The 17,435-nt window shown below is 45.1% G+C and overlaps 1 protein-coding gene across 3 annotated transcripts in view; it reads left to right on the forward strand.

Annotated features, from left to right (window-relative positions):
* Positions 1 to 17,435, forward strand: part of CD247 (CD247 molecule) — a 143,020-nt gene that overhangs the window by 51,407 nt on the left and 74,178 nt on the right. The window contains exon 1 of one of the 3 annotated variants that reach the window (XM_030203953.1): positions 343 to 393. The exons of the other annotated variants lie outside the window; for them this stretch is intronic. The gene's annotated coding sequence lies outside the window, so the exon portion shown is untranslated. Of the gene's footprint in view, positions 1 to 342; positions 394 to 17,435 lie in introns of those variants that run through there. 3 annotated transcript variants of the gene reach the window in all.

The raw sequence follows: 17,435 nt of genomic DNA on the forward strand, positions 1-17,435 counted from the left end.
CTGTTATTCCTAGATTTTTCTCCGTGTGTCTCAGATCTCCGCCGGCACTTATCGCTGTATTGCTCACAATTATTTAATAAAGGAGTCAAATTTTCTTTGCAATATCCTGTGAGAGTACGGGTGGTGCATGATAGTGCCACACTATTTATGGAGTCACCAGAGGAGCTTAAAACTTTTCTGGGTCGATTACCGTAGAGGATTTGCTGGAGAGGTTGCAACTTTTTCTGACTCAGAGACTTTGTGTTGCTGTTTTGACGGAACTGGCTTCTGCATCCGAGAAGCGGTAATTTCTACACCCGTTGACGAGGGAATGCTGAAGGCGGTTATGCTAAAGAAGGCTGTGAGTGGCTTTGTGCCTTCGGCTGGAGATCTGATCTGAAAAGCTGCAATATAGTATGTGCCTGAGATGTCTTATTGACTGTTTTATTGACTGTTTTTGAGGACCTGGTCTTCATAGAAGTGCTGCCTGGCGGACTAGGCGGCAACAAGAGGTTAACATTGTAGTTTTGCTTGTTGGTTCTGGGGAGGGGGGGGGGGGGGGGAAAGGGTCGGGTGGGGGAGGGGCCTCCCTATAAGGGGCAGTTGTAACACTGGGTGTTCTCGGGAGGGGATTTGTGGGGGAGGGGCAGGGGGTGGGAGAGGTGTGTGTGCTGGAAATAGGCTGGATGATGGAGATGGTGAGTATGGTATTTGTGTAGATCGGGCTCTATGTGAGGGGAGGTTGGAGGGGAGGGGGTGGAGAGAGGGGGGAATAGGGGGGACTGGTTTAGGGGCGGGAAGGGAGTGCTGGATATCTGGGAGCCACTGGGAGGAGCCTCCTCCTCTTGTTTCTCTGTCATGATAGGGATTCACTTGCACTGTAGGAGAAAGGAGTAGGGGGAGGCGCAGCTGGGACGCCGTCTCCCCAACTGATCTGATACTAATGTGGGACAGGCATGTATAGCATATGTTTCTCTGTCTTATGAGTAATCTGAGGATTGACACCTTGAATGTAGATGGTATTCACTCCTCCTGTAAAGCGCACAAAAATTCTTTCATACTGTGCTAAAATGAAGGTGGATGTTATGTTGCTGCAGGAGACGCATCTCTTGCAGGTAGAGCATCTTAAATTGAAGTGCAGCTGGCTCGGGGAGTCAGCATTTTCATCTTTCAACAGCAGACAAAGAGGGGTAGCTATTCTGTTCCATAAAATAAATTCTAGCCTATACAGTGAAAGCACGTAGAGAAAGGGAGAAACAACTGCTTTCTCTATCTAATCAGTTGCAAAAGTTGAGAGGCCAGCACATTCTGACTAGGGATGAGGAGGTGAGGAAGGAATATTAACGACCTTTTGAATGACAGGGCAGCCCAAGACATTTCTATGTACAAGTTCAATATGTATAGGTGGGGGAACAAAGCGGGTAAGTTATTGACTGCGCTGATGAAGCAAAGAGGGGCGAAGCAGGTCGTAACCAAAATTAGATCGCAGGGAGGGAAGCTGGAGACTGCAACGGAAGATATTCAGAAGGCCTTCGTGGAATTTTATAAGGCACTTTATGATAAAGGGGAGGTGGATGTGGCACAGAGGGAATCGTTTTTCGGGGATATTAGCCTACTGCAACTGACGCAGGAGCATCGGGATGGTTTAAATGCTCCCATCAGTGCTGGAGGTAAGTCAGGCTATAAAGCGCTTCAAATTGGCAAAAGCACCTGAGACCAGAGTTTTACAAAATTTTGGGGGGGAAAATCAGGCTCCCTTTTCAGGAATTATGTCATCACTTGTGCACCACTGGGGAGGGAGGGGGGAGATTAACTCAGCACATAGTGGTGCTGCCTAAGCCAGGAAGAGATGTGGAACTGCTAGGCTTGTATCGCCTGATCACACTCCTTAATCGGGACATTAAGCTTTTTGCGAATATCTTGGCTAAGAGATTGGGGCATATACTGTCGGAGCTGATACATCAGACCAGACTGGTTTTGTCCCAGGTCGGTATGCCTCCTCGAACATCTTACGTGCATTGTCAGTGCTACAAAATGTTGGGGATACCCCAGGAGATGCTATAATAGCAAGTCTTGATGCAGAGAAGGCATTCGATAAAATAGTGTGGGACTATCTGTTTTGGATGCTCCCACAATTTGGTATTATGGGGGAATTTTGGGGGGGGATATCAGATCACTGTATAGCTGCCCGACGGCACAGATATTGATTAATGGGGCATTGACCTCAGAATTCAAACTAGAACAAGGTACAAGGCAAGGTTGCCCCTTGTCTCCCATGTTATTCGTGCTGTCCCTAGAACCCCTAGTCATAAAAATTAGACAATCAAGAGATCTGGGTGGGATTAGGGTTGGGTCTCAGGAGTTTAAGATAAACCTGTTTGCCGACGATATGCTCATATATCTAGATAACGCTTCAGAATCTGTTCCTAAACTGGTGTCTCTCATTAAGCAATTTGGCTTTTCTTCAGGGCTAAAGATAAACTTTGACAAGTCTGAGGCCCTACCTGTCTCCTCCACGTGTGCGTGTCGGAGGCTGCCTGCCTTTCCCCTGGCATGGTCGTCTGGCGCGTTGAAGTATTTGGGAGTATACCTTCACAGGGACATGGAGGTGGTCTATTGTAAGAATGTTCAGGAAAAATTGGAGAACATTAACGCTTTATGTCGGTGATGGAAGGATCTACCACTAACGTTGCTAGGCAGGGTAGCCTTAGTTAAAATGGTCATACTTCCAAAGATTTTATACTCGTTCTAGATGCTGCCTATTTGGATTACCAAATGGGACGAGGAAGTGTATAAGGGATGTGTAGGCTCTTTTATATGGATGGGGCGTAGAGTACGAATAGGTTATGCTAAATTGACCCACTCCCGAGATAAGGGGGGGACTAAACCTCTCTGATTTACGGCTATATAATGTGACAGCACTGCTTAGATGGATCCATGAACTGCATACCGGGGTGTTGAGATTTGCCCCACGGTATATATGGGAAGACTGCTCATCCCCATACTCTGCTTTCAATTTGTTGCAGATACAGATGGTGAAGGGGAGAAGGATGTACTGTTTACTCTGGCCACTACGCAAGGCCTGGATGTGGTGGAGATGTCATGTTGGGGGTGCTTTGGGGCCTTCTCCTTTTTTATCAGCGATTGATAATCTGTGCTTACCAGCGGGGAAGGGGAATTCCCGCTTTCAGGCATGGATGGCAGGAGGCTGTCAGTATGTGGGACATTTTGTAACTTCGGAGGGAGGTCTCCTTCCATCGTTTGACCAGGCAAAGGAGCAATGGAGGCTATCTCAATCAGATTTTTTCTCCTTTTTACAGTTGAGGCACTACTGCACATCATTGTCCTCATCTAGGGGCAGGGGGTTAGTGTTTACTCTTTTGGATAAGCTTTTCTGTCAAGTACCTGCCAAAGTTAATAAATTAGCAATTTGGTATGCAATGGGTAGAGAGCATCACCCCTTTTCTGGCTTGGGGCAGCTGGTGCGACGGTGGGGGGAGCAGTTGGGATAGGAGGTGACGGAGAAGGAGTTGGCGGCATATTTTGTGCTGGCTTTCAAAATTTCACCTAGTGCTGTGCTGCAAGAGATGCAATTTAAACTCCTGCATGGTACATACATTACCAGAGCTAAAGGGCAACAAGTGGGTCTTTGGGAGGATGATAAAAGTGTACATTGCAAAACTAAGGTGGACACTTTGATCCATAATTTTCTAGAGTGTAAGTGGTTGCAAGCAGTGGGCCCCCATAGATTTGGCCCTGGACCCCCCTGCCAATGACCTTCTCGACCCCCCCTCCCGCCGCCAACCCGTCGTCACCTACCTTTGCTGGCGGGGACCCCAACCCCCGCCAGCCGAGGTCCTCTTCTTCCGGCGCAAGGCTTCGTTCAGTTTCTGAGTCTGACGTCCTGAATGTTGTACGTGCAAGACGTCAGACTCACAGAAACAGAACGAAGCCTTGCACCGGAAGAAGAGGACCTCGGCTGGCGTGGGTTTCGGTCCCCCACTAGCAAAGGTAGGCGATGGCGGTGGTGGGGGAGGGTTGGCAGTGGGAGGGGGGTCGAGAGGGTCGATGGCAGGGGGAGGGGTCAAAGTTGTTGTTGGTAGCGGTGGCGGAGGGTTCGGCAATGGCGGGGGGGTCAGCGGTGCCGGGGGGGCTAAAATGTGCCCCTCACCTCAGGATCTTGACCCCCCCTCCCGCCAAAGTCTGGCTAAGCCCCTGATTGCAAGAGTTTTGGTCGGGAGTGTTTGAGCTGTTGAGAGGTGTAACTGACATGCAAGTGGAGGGGTCCTATAGGCTCCTACTCTTGGGGGATGATTCTAGCTTATGTAGGCAGGGGATGTCCCTTTCGCAGGGTCGGTTCCTATGTGTGGCACTAATGCTGGCTTGGAAAACTATACTGCTTCACTGGGTGGAGGAGAAAGCGCCACCACTACAGAGCTGGAATGCAAAGATGTTACAGATAGCCGGGTGGGAGAAGCAGAGACTAAAGTCCTCTGGCAAGGAATGCTACAAGGTATATAGATCCCTATGGTGCTTGTGTGAGGTACTGCTCTCTGGCTCTTAGGGCTCGCTAGGAGGGGGGGAGGGGGGATAGGGGGGAAACCGGGAGATTGGGGGGGTGTTTGTTGAGTAAAAGAAAATGGGCAGGTTGTTTCCTGTGCATGGAAAGCGTTGTTTTTCTTTGCTTGTTGCTAGTCAACTCTGAGATTCCCAGCTGATGGTTAAAGACTGTTTAAATGTTTGCTTTTGTGACTTGTGCTAAATGTATCATCCTGTGCTTTAATAAAGATATTTACAAATCTCCCCTCGGCCGTCTTTTCTCCAAGCTGAAGAGCCCTAGATGCTTTAGTCTTTCCTCATAGGGAAGTCGTCTGCGCTCATTGGGTAGTGCGGGCGCATTACTGCGCACTACCTGATTAGCACGGGAGTAGGGCTGGAGCCCTTACCACCTCCTAAATAGGTGGCAGTAAGGGTTCCCTTAGTAGTGGCCAAATGATAATGGGGAGATTAGCATGTGGCCATTATAAAAAAGTATAGCATGGTGGCCGTTTTACTGCTGCGCTAAAAGTGGCTGCAGTGCATGGAAAACCCACCAGCACTGGCCACGTTTTAGCACAGTTTGGTAAAAGGACCCCTAATTCTTTGCAGGTACCACACACTAATTGGAACATTTGCGCATGACCCTCAATTACCAGAACAGAAAAAGCCCTAAAAAAAAATGTCACGTTTATTCTGGGCTTAGAACACGGGAAAGTCCCTCATTGATCTGTGTTAAGCCCAGATTTTACAGCAGCTTAGTAAAACTACTCCTAAGTATCAGTATTTAAATAGGCAGCCTAAATCTAAAAACAAAAACAATCAAGAATATTAGCCAGAATAAATATCATAGTACACTGCGAAGCTGCTCAAAAACAGAACTACTAGAAAACAATCATTGCAAAAATACACACCTGTTTCAGTCAGATGTTTAGCTGATCTCAATAAACCAGCATGAATATTCAACTTGTCATTTTAATAATCTACATGAAAACTAGGTCTCATCATAATTTGAACAATGCTTAAAAAATATCTGTTCAAGCAGAGAGCCATTAGAAAGCAGTCATTGCAAAAATGCATATCAGTTTCAATCAGAAGTTATAGAAGATCTCAATATACCAGCATAAATATTCAGCCTGTCATTTGAACAATCTACATGAAAAAGGTCTTTCCGTAATTTGAACAATGTTTAAAAAATATCCTCTCAAAAGCATAGCTATTGGAAAACAGTCATTTGCAAAAATACATACCGGTTTCAGTCTGATGTTATAACTGGTCTCTTTAAATAAAATATATGACACCTAGGTGTCATTTTACTAAGCCACATAGGTGCCTATCCAGCTTATTTTCGACAGAGAAAGACGCCCATATTTCGACCCAAATCGGGAGATGGGCATCTTTCTCCCGTGGGTGCCCAAATTGGTATAATCGAAGGCCGATTTTGGGCGTCTCCAACTGCAATCTGTCGCGGGAACGGACAAAGTTGACGGGGGCGTGTTGGAGGCATGGTGAAGGCGGGACTGGGGCGTGTTTATCAGCCGAGGAGAGATGGGCGCTCTCGGCCGATAATCGAAAAAAGAAGGGCACCAGAAGCAAGAATTTGGGTCACTTTTTCTGGACCCTTTTTTCTCACGAACAAGTCCCCAAAAAGTGCCCCAACTGCCCAGATGACCACTGGAGGGAATCGGGGTTGACCTCCCCTGACTCCCCCAGTGGTCACTAACCCCCTCCCACCCCAAAAAAGGAGCTTTAAAAACTTTTTTTTCCCAGCCTGTATGCCAGCCTCAAATGTCATACCCAGCTCCATCACAGCAGTATGCAGGTCCCTGGAGCAGTTGTTAGTGGGTGCAGTGGACTTCAGGCAGGTGGACCCAGGCCCATCCCCCCACCTGTTATACTTGTGCTGCTAAATGGGAGCGCTCCAAACCGCCCCCAAAACCCACTGTACCCACATCTAGGTGCCCCTCTTCAGCCATAAGTGCTATGGTAATGGTGTACAGTTGTGGCCAGTGAGTTATGGGGGGATTTGGGGGGCTCAGCACCCAAGGGAAGGGAGCTATGGACTTGGGAGGTATTTTAATTTTTTTTTAATTGTTACAAGTGCCCGCTAGGGTGCCTGGTTGGTGTCCTGGCATGTGAGGGGGACCAGTGCACTACGAATCCTGGCCCCTCCCATGACCAAATGCCTTGGATTTGTTCGTTTTTGAGCTGGGCACCTTCGGTTTCCATTATTGCTGAAAAACGAAACCGCTCAGCTCAAATTAGCCCAAATCAGATGCATTTGCCCAGCACAAACCGTATTATCGAAAAAAAAGATGGACGCCCATTTTTTTTCGAAAATACGGTCTGTCCCGCCCCTTCGTGTACCCGTCCTCAGAGATAGACGCCCATGGAGATGGGCATTCGCGTTCGATTATGCCCCTCTATGTGTGCCCAAAATGCCCCAGTTTGGAACTACCGCCTGGCTACCGCGAGGCCCGGGCGGTAATTTCATTTTTTTACATGCGTCCAGTATGCGTGCCAGAAAATTTCTGGCATGCAGTGCTAACTGGGCAGTAATCAGAAGTGTACACGCACTGACAATTACCGCCCGGTTAATGCATGAGACTTTACCGCTAAGTCAACAGGTGGCGGTAAGGTCTCAGGCCCAAAATGGACGTGCGCCAATTTTTATTTTGCCGCACGTCCATTTTCGGCTCAACAAAAAGGCCTTTTTTGCAGGTGTGCTGAAAAATGGACCTCCTCACGTCCAATACGTGCGTCTGCACCAGCGCAGGCTATTTTCAGCGCACCTTAGTAAAAGGACCCCCTAGTTCTCACCATAATTGAAACAATGTTTAAAAAAAACATTTAAAAATCTTTGAAAACATACACATATCTGTTGATAAAAGTGTGTGATCTCACAAGAGACTCGTCCACACTATACGCTATAGCTAAGCTGGCAGGCAAAAAGAACCTGATTAAATGGGGAATTTTTTTAATTGACTCTGATATTAGAACCTCAGTCCTGCATCAATTATCAAAATACTACATCTGTGAAGAGATCTTTAGTATTGAATATTTTCTTTCTACGCCATCATTCCCAACAGCTATGGAGGCTGAAGTGAATCAAAACTCCAGTTCCGGTAATGCTTTGGCCTACTCGTCATCGAGAGCACAGCGACTATTTATCAGTAGATATCATTGATTGCTACATGTATATAAAAGTGGAGAAACCCACAAAAAACAATGCTAATAAGTTCTGCAGAAAAGGGGACCCATTCAATTGAAAACAAACTACATTAAAATGAATAAATTATCCAGTTGTATATAGGTGAAAATATCCAAACTACAAAAAAGGTGAGAAAAGAGGAAAAAGGGAAGAGAAAGGGCAGTGGGGAAAAAGGGAGTGGGGAAAGGAAAGGAGGAGAAAAAAAAAGGATAAATAGGAAAGGGGAAGGGAGAGAAAAAAAGGGAGCAGGGTAGCTGGAGAAAGGCCTTCCTCTGCACCTGAGTGATCTTGGCAACATTTGGGAACACAATCACCCTAAAAGGAAATATCTTTAAACTTGAAATAACTCTTAAACGCAAAAGGCTTATCAGACTCAGAACACAAAACAACAATCATCGTGGTTCTACTAGAAATGTTATATCAAGTGATGACCCCAAAATGCAGAGAGATCTAAACTGTCCACGGACACCATGGTATCTGTTGCAACTTTCTCAGCATTTTCTACTTTCTTTCCTGTAGTGAGATATTTCAACTTGGACACAGCTACATCTTTTGGCTTCCCAATTTTCAACACATCTCTTAAATACATTAACCATAGTTCTCTCTGGGCCAAAAACCTCATTTTAGGAAAATCCAAATGTCTCACATTCCTACTTTGGATGGCATTCTCCAAAGTCTCTATTTTACATTTACTTTTTCACATAAGTACATAAGTATGTACTTAAGTATTGCCATACTGGGACAGACCAAAGGTCCATCAATTCCAGCATCCTGTTTCCAACAGTGGCCAATCCAGGTCACAAGTACCTGGCAAGATCCCAAAAAAGTACAATACATTTTATGCTGCTTATCTTTATCCTAGAAATAAGCAGTGGATTTTCCCCAAGTCCATTTTAATAATGGTCTATAGACTTTTTCTTTAGGAAGCCATCCAAACCTTTTTTAAACCCCGCTAAGCTAACTGCTTTTACTACATTCTCTGGCAATGAATTCCAGAGTTTAATTACATGTTGAGTGAAGAAATATTTCCTCCAATTCATTTTAAATTTACTACTTTGTAGCTTCATTGCATGCCCCCTAGTCCTAGTATTTTTGAAAAGAGTATACACATCTACCCACTCCACTCCACTCCACTCATTATTTTATAGACCTCTATCATATCTTCCCTCAGTCATCTTTTCTCCAAGCTGAAGAGCCCTAGCCACTTTAGCTTTTCCTCATAGGGAAGTCATCCCATCCCCTTTATCATTTTCATCTCCCTTCTCTGTACCTTTTCTAATTCCATTATATCTTTTTTGAGATGCGGTGACCAGAATTGAACACAATATTCGAGGTGTGGTCGCACCATGGAGTGATACAAAGGCATTATAACTCCTCATTTTTGTTTTCTATTCCTTTCCTAATAATATCTAACATTCTATTTGCTTTCTTAGCTGCCACCACACACTGAGCAGAGGGTTTCAATGTATTATCAACGTTGATGCCTAGATCCCTTTCCTGGTCGGTGACTCCTAATGTAGAACATTGCATTATGTAGCTATAATTCGGGATCCTCTTTCCCACATACATCACTTTGCACTTGCTCACATTAAACGTCATCTGCCATTTAGAGGCCCAGTCTCCTAGTCTCCTAAGGTCCTCTTGTAATTTTTCACAATCCTCTTGTGATTTAACAACTTTGAATAAATTTGTGCCCTCAGCAAATTTAATTACCTCACTAGTTACTTCCATCGCTAGATCATTTATAAATATGTTGAAAAGCAGCAGTCCCAGCACAGACCCCTATGGAACCCCACTATCTACCCTTCTCCATTGAGAGTACTGACCATTTAACCCTACTCTCTGTTTTCTATCTGTTAACCATAGTAACATAGTAGATGACTGCAGAAAAAGACCTGCACGGTCCATCCAGTCTGCCTAACCAGTTTTTAATCCACAATAGGACACTACCTCCTATCCCATGACTCTCCAATTTCCTCTGGAGTCTTTCATGAGGTACTTTGTCAAACACCTTTTGAAAATTCAGATCACAATATCGACCAGCTCTCCTTTATCCACATGCTTGTTCACCCCTTCAAAGATATGTAATAGATCGGTGAGGCAAGATTTCCCTTCACTTACAATCTAATTAGGACAGACAAACAGGACAAACAAGAGATAAGGGAATATTAAAGTGAGGATGATAAAATAAGGGTTCTGAACAAGTGAATAAGGGTTAGGAGTTAAAAGCAGCATCAAAAAGGTGGGCTTTTAGCTTAGATTTGAAGACGGCCAGAGATGGAGCTTGACATACCGGCTCAGGAAGTCTATTCCAGGCATATGGTGCAGCAAGATAAAATGAACAGAGTCTGGAGTTAGCAGTGGTGGAGAAGGGTGCAGATAAGAGAGATTTACCCAGTGAACGGAGTTCCCGGGGAGGAATGTAGGGAGAGATGAGTGGAGAGGTACTGAGGAGCTGCAGAGTGAATGCACTTATAGGTCAATAAGAGGAGTTTGAACTGTATGCGAAAATGGATAGGAAGCCAGTGAAGTGACTTGAGGAGAGGGCTAATATGAGCATAACAACACTGGCAGAATATTAGTCATGCAGCAGAATTTTGAACAGATTGAAGAGGAGAGAGAGATGGCTAAGTGGGAGACCTGTGAGAAGCAAGTTGCAATAGTCTATGCGAGACACTTCTCATACTGTATATCAACTATCAGACTCTGTGGCTTAGCTACTTTGATACTAAAGGTTGGCCTTGGAGAGAGTCTAAGATGGCCCATGTGGTCAGCAGAAGACATGGAGAATGTGATACTATTGTTACAGGAATCTAGATTGGCAAACGAGTCGGTAACCAAAAAGACACTGATGTGGGAGCAGCCATTTACTGAAGGCCTGGGTGGTGGTCCTGATTTTGCTCTGTCAGACACATGCAGCTGGTCTGACATCAGCAGTCTACATTGCTACACTGGGGAGGGCATGTAGGGGTGTACCAGCTTCACAGGAAACAAAACAAAAGGCTCTTCTGTGCAGGAAAAGAGAGTGACTTCTAAGAAGGGTTGTGGGCATGAGCAGGGTGCTGATTCAGATGGGGGTTTGAAATTTTTTTTTTAAATTGTAAGTGGTGTCACAGAGCAGAGCTACTGTTTCCAAAACAGGCCAAGCCACAGGCGCAAAGGATCTGCTTCACTGTCGCTGCTTGTCAGAGTGACAGCAGTTAAAGGTCAGGGCTAAGCAATCTGCTTTCTGTATGTACCCGAGAACAAGTCTCTTTATATGAAAGATCCTGAAGTCCAGTCAAGCTGTCAGGCAGTCTTTTGTTTTTATAAGACTTCCTGGCGCTGTCACCCAGTTCCTGTAAGGTGCTGTTGGTATAGGTTATACAAGTTGTATCTCACATGTGTCTGAGGTGTTATTAAGCTGTCCCTTCAGCGTGTGTTTTAGAGTTACCTTCAGAATGGCTGAGCTCCCATTCTCATCAGTTAACTATTTGGGTTCCATGGTGGTGCCCTGGTAACTCTCAGCTCTGCCCTGACTCCGCCCCAGATCGTCCTCGGATAATGCCATGGTGGTCAGGCAGGATATTCATCAGCATTTTCCGGTATATGCCACTGAATATTCTGTGGGGCCCGGTCAACGCTAGTTAACTGCGTGAGAGCCTCTCTTTCCTGATTAACTAGTGCTAAATATTGCTCCCACTGTCCCCAAAACCTGGGGAGGCGCATAAGTAGAACTAAGCTAATAAAAAGCTATTATTTTTCTTGTTTGATTTTTGATGTGAAAAAATGTGTTTGTTTTGGGGTTTTTTCTATTTTCAGTTGTTTCCAAACTGATTCTTCACTAATTTGATAGTGGCTTCATAAATCAGTAGGAATTGGTCTGTCTGCCTATTGTGGGTAGCCAACAATTATTTATAACCCTTAAACTGGTTAGTATGACCTTGACATTTGCATGTTCTAAGCAATAAACAAGACGTGGGCTAAACGTCAGGCGAAAGATGGTGTAATTCAGTAGAAAAGGAGCAGGCGCCTTTGTTTTGAAGTTATTTGAACAGTGTTTTCTTTTGCCGAAGAGATTCTCTTTTCAACAAATATATATAATACTAGATCTGACCAGGAAAACAAGTTGATCAATTGATTCAAGTGTTGAAACTGAGTTTTCACTAACAAATTTGTTTTGATTCCCATTTCCTTATATTAGATATTATGAAACTGTGTGCTGACATTCACAGTAAATTTTTGAAGGCATCAGTACTTATTTTTCTGTTCTTATGTTTTCAAAACAGATAATGGAAGAAGATTGTCCATAACTCAAATTCCTTCCTCATGCCACCAATTTGCTTTCTAAATTTGAGTGCTGCTTTACAGAGCCCTGTCAAAACTCATGTAAACATTGCACTGATGGTTATGTTGGAAGGTGAAGTCATCCAGTGAATCTTTTAACATTTTATTGCATTTTTGTTATTATTACATTGCATTACATAATTACTTATATTCCGCAGTAGAGTTCAATGAGGTTTACAATAAGATTAAAACAGGCATATCCTATGAATTACATAAAATTGTAAAAAGTCAACCGTATATGATCAACAAAAACAAACCAACTCAGTATTAACATAAAAACTTAATAAAAAAATGTTTTCAATGATCTCCTAAGTTTAAGATAATTATGAGACTGTCTAACATCTTGTTGGATTGAGTTCCAAATAGCTGGCGCCTGATATAATAAAGTAACAGAAAAAAGGACATATTTCAACTTACTTGGGTTGGGAAAATGAAGAATTAAGTATCTTGAAGGCATCTAGTTCTATTTACAGTCTGAGCTCAGTCTAATAAGTAAGAAGGAACCAGTCCATATAGGGCTAAATTCTATATTTGGCACCCCCAAAATCACCTACACATATTCTATAATCCGCACCTAAAGTTAGGCTTGGTTTATAGAATATGTGTAGCACCGATCACGCAACTAAAATTTAGGCGCAGTTATTTACACCAATAAAAAGCTGGTGTAAATGCACACGCCTAACTTATGGCGCGGAATGGGTTATTCTATAACACTGCGTGTAAATTTTAGGGACACTCATGACCCGCCCATGATCCTCTCAACGCCATGCCCCCTTTTGAGATCCACACGGTAGAATTTATACGGACCACTTTATAGAATATGCTTAGTGAGTAGGGCGCATAAATTCTAATTAGTGCCAATTAGTGCCGATAATTAACATCTGCGTGTTAACTAATTAAGTTGTGCAATGTAAGTCACATTGTATAGAATTTGGGGGATAGTGTCTTGAAGACCAATGTACAGACCTTAAATTGAATACTTGCCTCCACTGGCAACCAGTGGAGAGTATGTAATAATGGGAAAACTGTCATTTTTACGGGCAGAGAAAATCAGGTGAATAGCTGTATTTTGGATAGTTTGAATCTTTTTTTATGAGAGATTTTTGGCAGCCTGCATAGATACTATTACAGTAATCTAAAATTATTATTTAAGCAGACAGTATTGTACAATAGCTGTTTAGTTTGAATCTTAGAAAGAACTGTGGTGATAGTTTATTTATGTCTTCCTTCATCATACTGCATAGCCTATAGCAGTGTTTCACAAGTCGGACCTGGAGTACCCCTTGCCAGTCAGGTTTTCAGGATATCCACAATGAATATGCATGAGATTGATCTGCATACACTGCCTCCATCGTGCATATTCATTGTGGATATCCTGAAATCCTGACTGGCAAGGGAGTACTCCAGGACTGACTTGGCAAACACTAGCCTATAGTACCTTTCTGGGACACAATAAGGCGTATTTTCAAAGCATTTAGACTTACAAAGTTCTGTAGTACCCTATGGAACTTTGTAAGTCTAAGGGGCCCTTTTACTAAGGTGTGTCGAAAAATAGCCTGCGCTAGAATTAGAAGAGGTGCAGAGAAGGGCAACAAAAATGATAACGGGGACGGGACGACTTCCCTATAAGGAAAGGCTAAAGCGGCTGGGGCTCTTCAGCTTGGAGAAAAGATGGCTGAGGGGAGATAGAGATCTATAAAATAATAAGTGGAGTGGAACGGGTAGATGTGAAGCGTCTGTTTATGCTTTCCAAAAATACTAGGACTAGGGGGCATGCGATGAAACTACAAAGTAGTAAATTTAAAACGAATCGGAGAAAAGTTTTCTTCACTCAACGTGTAATTCAACTCTGGAATTCGTTGACAGAAAATGTAGTAAAGGCGGTTAGCTTAGCAGAGTTTTAAAAAGGTTTGGACGGCTTCCTAAAGGAAATGTCCATAGACCATTATTAAATTGGACTTGGGGAAAATATTTCTGGGATAAGCAGCATAAAATGTTTTGTACTTTTTTGGGGATCTTGCCCGGTGTTTGTAACCTGGATTGGCCACTGTTGGAAACAAGATGCTGGGCTCGATGGACCTTTGATCTGTCCCAGTATTGCAATACTTATGTACTTATGGTGTAGGTGCATGTTTTGGATGCGTGCAGGTCCATTTTTCAGTGTGCCTGCAAAAAAGGCCTTTTTTGTGGCCAAAAATGGACATGCAGCAAAATTAAAACCAGTGTGTGTCCATTTTCAGCATGAGACCTTACCGCCACCCATTGACTTAGTGGTAAGGTCGCATGCATTAACCGGGCAGTAATTGTCAGCGTGCGTACACTGCTGATTACTGCCGGGTAAGTGCCATATGATAGAACATTTCTACCACATATTTTGAATGCACATCAAAAATGGAATTACCGCCTGTGGCACGCAGTAGCTGGGCAGTAGTTCCAATTTGACGCACGTTGGATACAAGCCTTAGTAAAAGGGCCCCTAACTGCATTGAAAATCAGCCCTATCAGGGGCATTTTCAAAAGAGAAGGGCGCCCATCTTCCGACACAAATTGGGAGATGGGCGTCCTTCTCTCAGGGACATCCAAATTGGCATAATCGAAAGCCGATTTTGGGCATCCTCAACTGCAGTCTGTCACGGGGACGACCAAAGATCACGGAGGCATGTCGGAAGCACAGCGAAAGTGGGACTGGGGCGTGCTTAAGAGATGGGCATCCTCGGCCGATAATGGAAAAAAGAAGGGCGTCCCTGACAAGCATTTGGTCGACTTTACTTGGTCCATTTTTTTTCACGACCAAGCCTCAAAAAGGTGCCCAAACTGACCAGACGACCACCGGAGGGAATAGGGGATGACCTCCCCTTATTTCCCCAGTGGTCACCAACCCCCTCACACCCTAAAAAAAAACTTTAAAAGTTTTTTTTTGCCAGCCTCTAGGCCAGCCTCAAATGTCATACCCAGCTCCATCACAGCAGTATGCAGGTCCCTGGAGCAGTTTTAGTGGGTGTAGTGCACTTCAGACAGGCAGACCCAGGTCCATCCCCCCCCTACCTGTTACACTTGTGCTGGTAAATGTGAGCCCTTCAAAACCCACCCGAAACCCACTGTACCAACATGTAGGTGCCCCCTTTCACCCCTTAGGGTTATGGTAGTGGTGTACAGTTGTGGGGAGTGGGTTTGGGGGGGGGGGGGGTTGGGGGGGGGCTCAGCACCGAAGGTAAGGGACTATGCACCTGGGAGCAATTTGTGAAGTCCATTGCAGTGCCCCCTAGGGTGCCCGGTTGGTGTCCTGGCATGTGAGGGGGACCAGTGCACTATGAATACTGGCTCCTCCCATGACCAAATGCCTTGGATTTGGTCATTTTTGAGATGAGCATCCTCGGTTTTCATTATCGCTGAAAACCGGGGACAACCATCTCTAAGGTCGACCATCTCAACATTGAAAATCTGTTTCGGGATGATGCGCTTCGGGGGGGGGAGGGGAAGTGGGTGATGCCCTTCATGGGCTTCGGGGGGAGGGTGTGATGCACTGGGGGGGCACAATGCATCAGGGGTAGCGGCAACCCACCCCAGGTGGCAGCCAACCTAGGTACGCCACTGCTTAGGACCAGACCTCCCTATCTGTCCACTCTTCCAAAGGTGCACTTCCATGAGCTGCTGCCTCTGGTACTGAACAGGCTCTTTCAAGTTCTGCTCCCAGACTGGGTTAACCCTTCTACCCACCCGAAGCACTCCTCACACTCCAATGAATGATTTTACTGGGAAAAAATCTCTTCTTAATTCAGTCTTGGGTAATTGGCCCTCTCCTCATGGGTTCTGGCAGGGGTGAAGGCAACCAAAGACCATGTGCTCTGCACAACAGCAGCTTTTATAAATTTTTAACTCCACCCCCTATATGACATCTCCTATCCATCTAAGCCCACAAACATTTCCCTCAGCAACTTTCTCAATAAACACTCCCCAACCTCCTTTTCCTACCCGTTCCTCCCCCCCCCCCCCCCCCCGAAACTCTGAAGAAGGGGACTCTCATTAGTTTAGTAATCCCCAATATAATGGGGATTGCTAAACTAATAAGTGGGGGGAGGAGGGAAAGAACAGAAGATGGATGGAACGGAGAGGTAGGGGAGGGGGAAGGAGCAGGAGATGGATGTGGCTTGGGGATATGGATAGGGGGAGGGGAATGGAGCAGATGGATAGATTGTAAGCTCTTTTGAGCAGGGACTGTCTCTTTGTGTCAGGTGTTCAGCACTGCGTGTGTCTGGTAGTGCTATACAAATGCTAATAATAATAATAATAATGACTAGGGGGTGTGGGTGGAGGGGAGGGGAATGGAACAGAAGATGGATGGGGCTAGGGGGAGTGGAGGAAGGGGAACAGAGCAGAGAGATATTTGTTGGGCAGACTGGATGGACCATTCAGGTCTTTATCTGCCGTCATTTACATTGTTACTATATGGATAGGAGAGATGGAGTGAGAAATTAAGCGGCTAGTGAACACTTGGCAATTTTAAATATGAGTGGGGGTATATTGATGGGTTGGGGAAATGAGTGAGGGTGTGAAATGAGGGATGTGAGAAGAGGGGATGACATGGGAAAAGGTTGAGACATAATGTGAATGATCTGGGAGAGAGGATGAGATGCACTGGGAAGGGGCATGGGAGGAAGGGGATATGTCTCTGAAGAGGTTGAGTGAGGATGGAAATGGGGTTAAAAAAAAGATAGTGAAAGAGAGACTATTGGGCATGGGGTATAGGGTAAGAGATAGAATGACCTTGGAGGGAAGGAGAGACAGGGAAAGGGAAATGGGACTTGATATACTGCCTTTCTGTGGTTTTTGCAACTATATTCAAAGTGGTTTACGTGAAGGGGCATAATCGAACGGAAACGTCTATCTCCATGGGCGTTTATCTCCGAGAACGGGTCCGTGAAGGGGCGGACCGAACCGTATTTTCGAAAAACATGGACGTTTATCTTTTTTTGAGCTGGGCGTTTTTGTTTTTCAGCGATAATGGAAACTGAAAGCGCCCAGCTCAAAAACGAATAACTCCAAGACATTTATTCGTGGGAGGGGCCAGGATTTGTAGTGCACTGGTCCCCCTCACATGCCAGGACACCAACCGGGCACCCTAGGGGGCACTTTTACAAAAAAAAAAAAAAGGTAAAACAGCTCCCAGGTGCATAGCACCCTTCCCTTGGGTGTTGAGCCCCCTAAATCCCCCTCAAAACCCACTGCCCACAAGTCTACACCATTACTATAGCCCTAAGGGGTGAAGGGGGGCACCTACATGTGGGTACAGTGGGTTTGGGGGGCGGTTTGGAGGGCTCCCATTTACCAGCACAAGTGTAACAGGTGGGGGGGGGGGATGGGCCTGGGTCCACCTGCCTGAAGT

The sequence above is a fragment of the Microcaecilia unicolor genome, chromosome 5 (assembly GCF_901765095.1).
Source record: "Microcaecilia unicolor chromosome 5, aMicUni1.1, whole genome shotgun sequence".
NCBI lineage: Eukaryota > Metazoa > Chordata > Amphibia > Gymnophiona > Siphonopidae > Microcaecilia > Microcaecilia unicolor.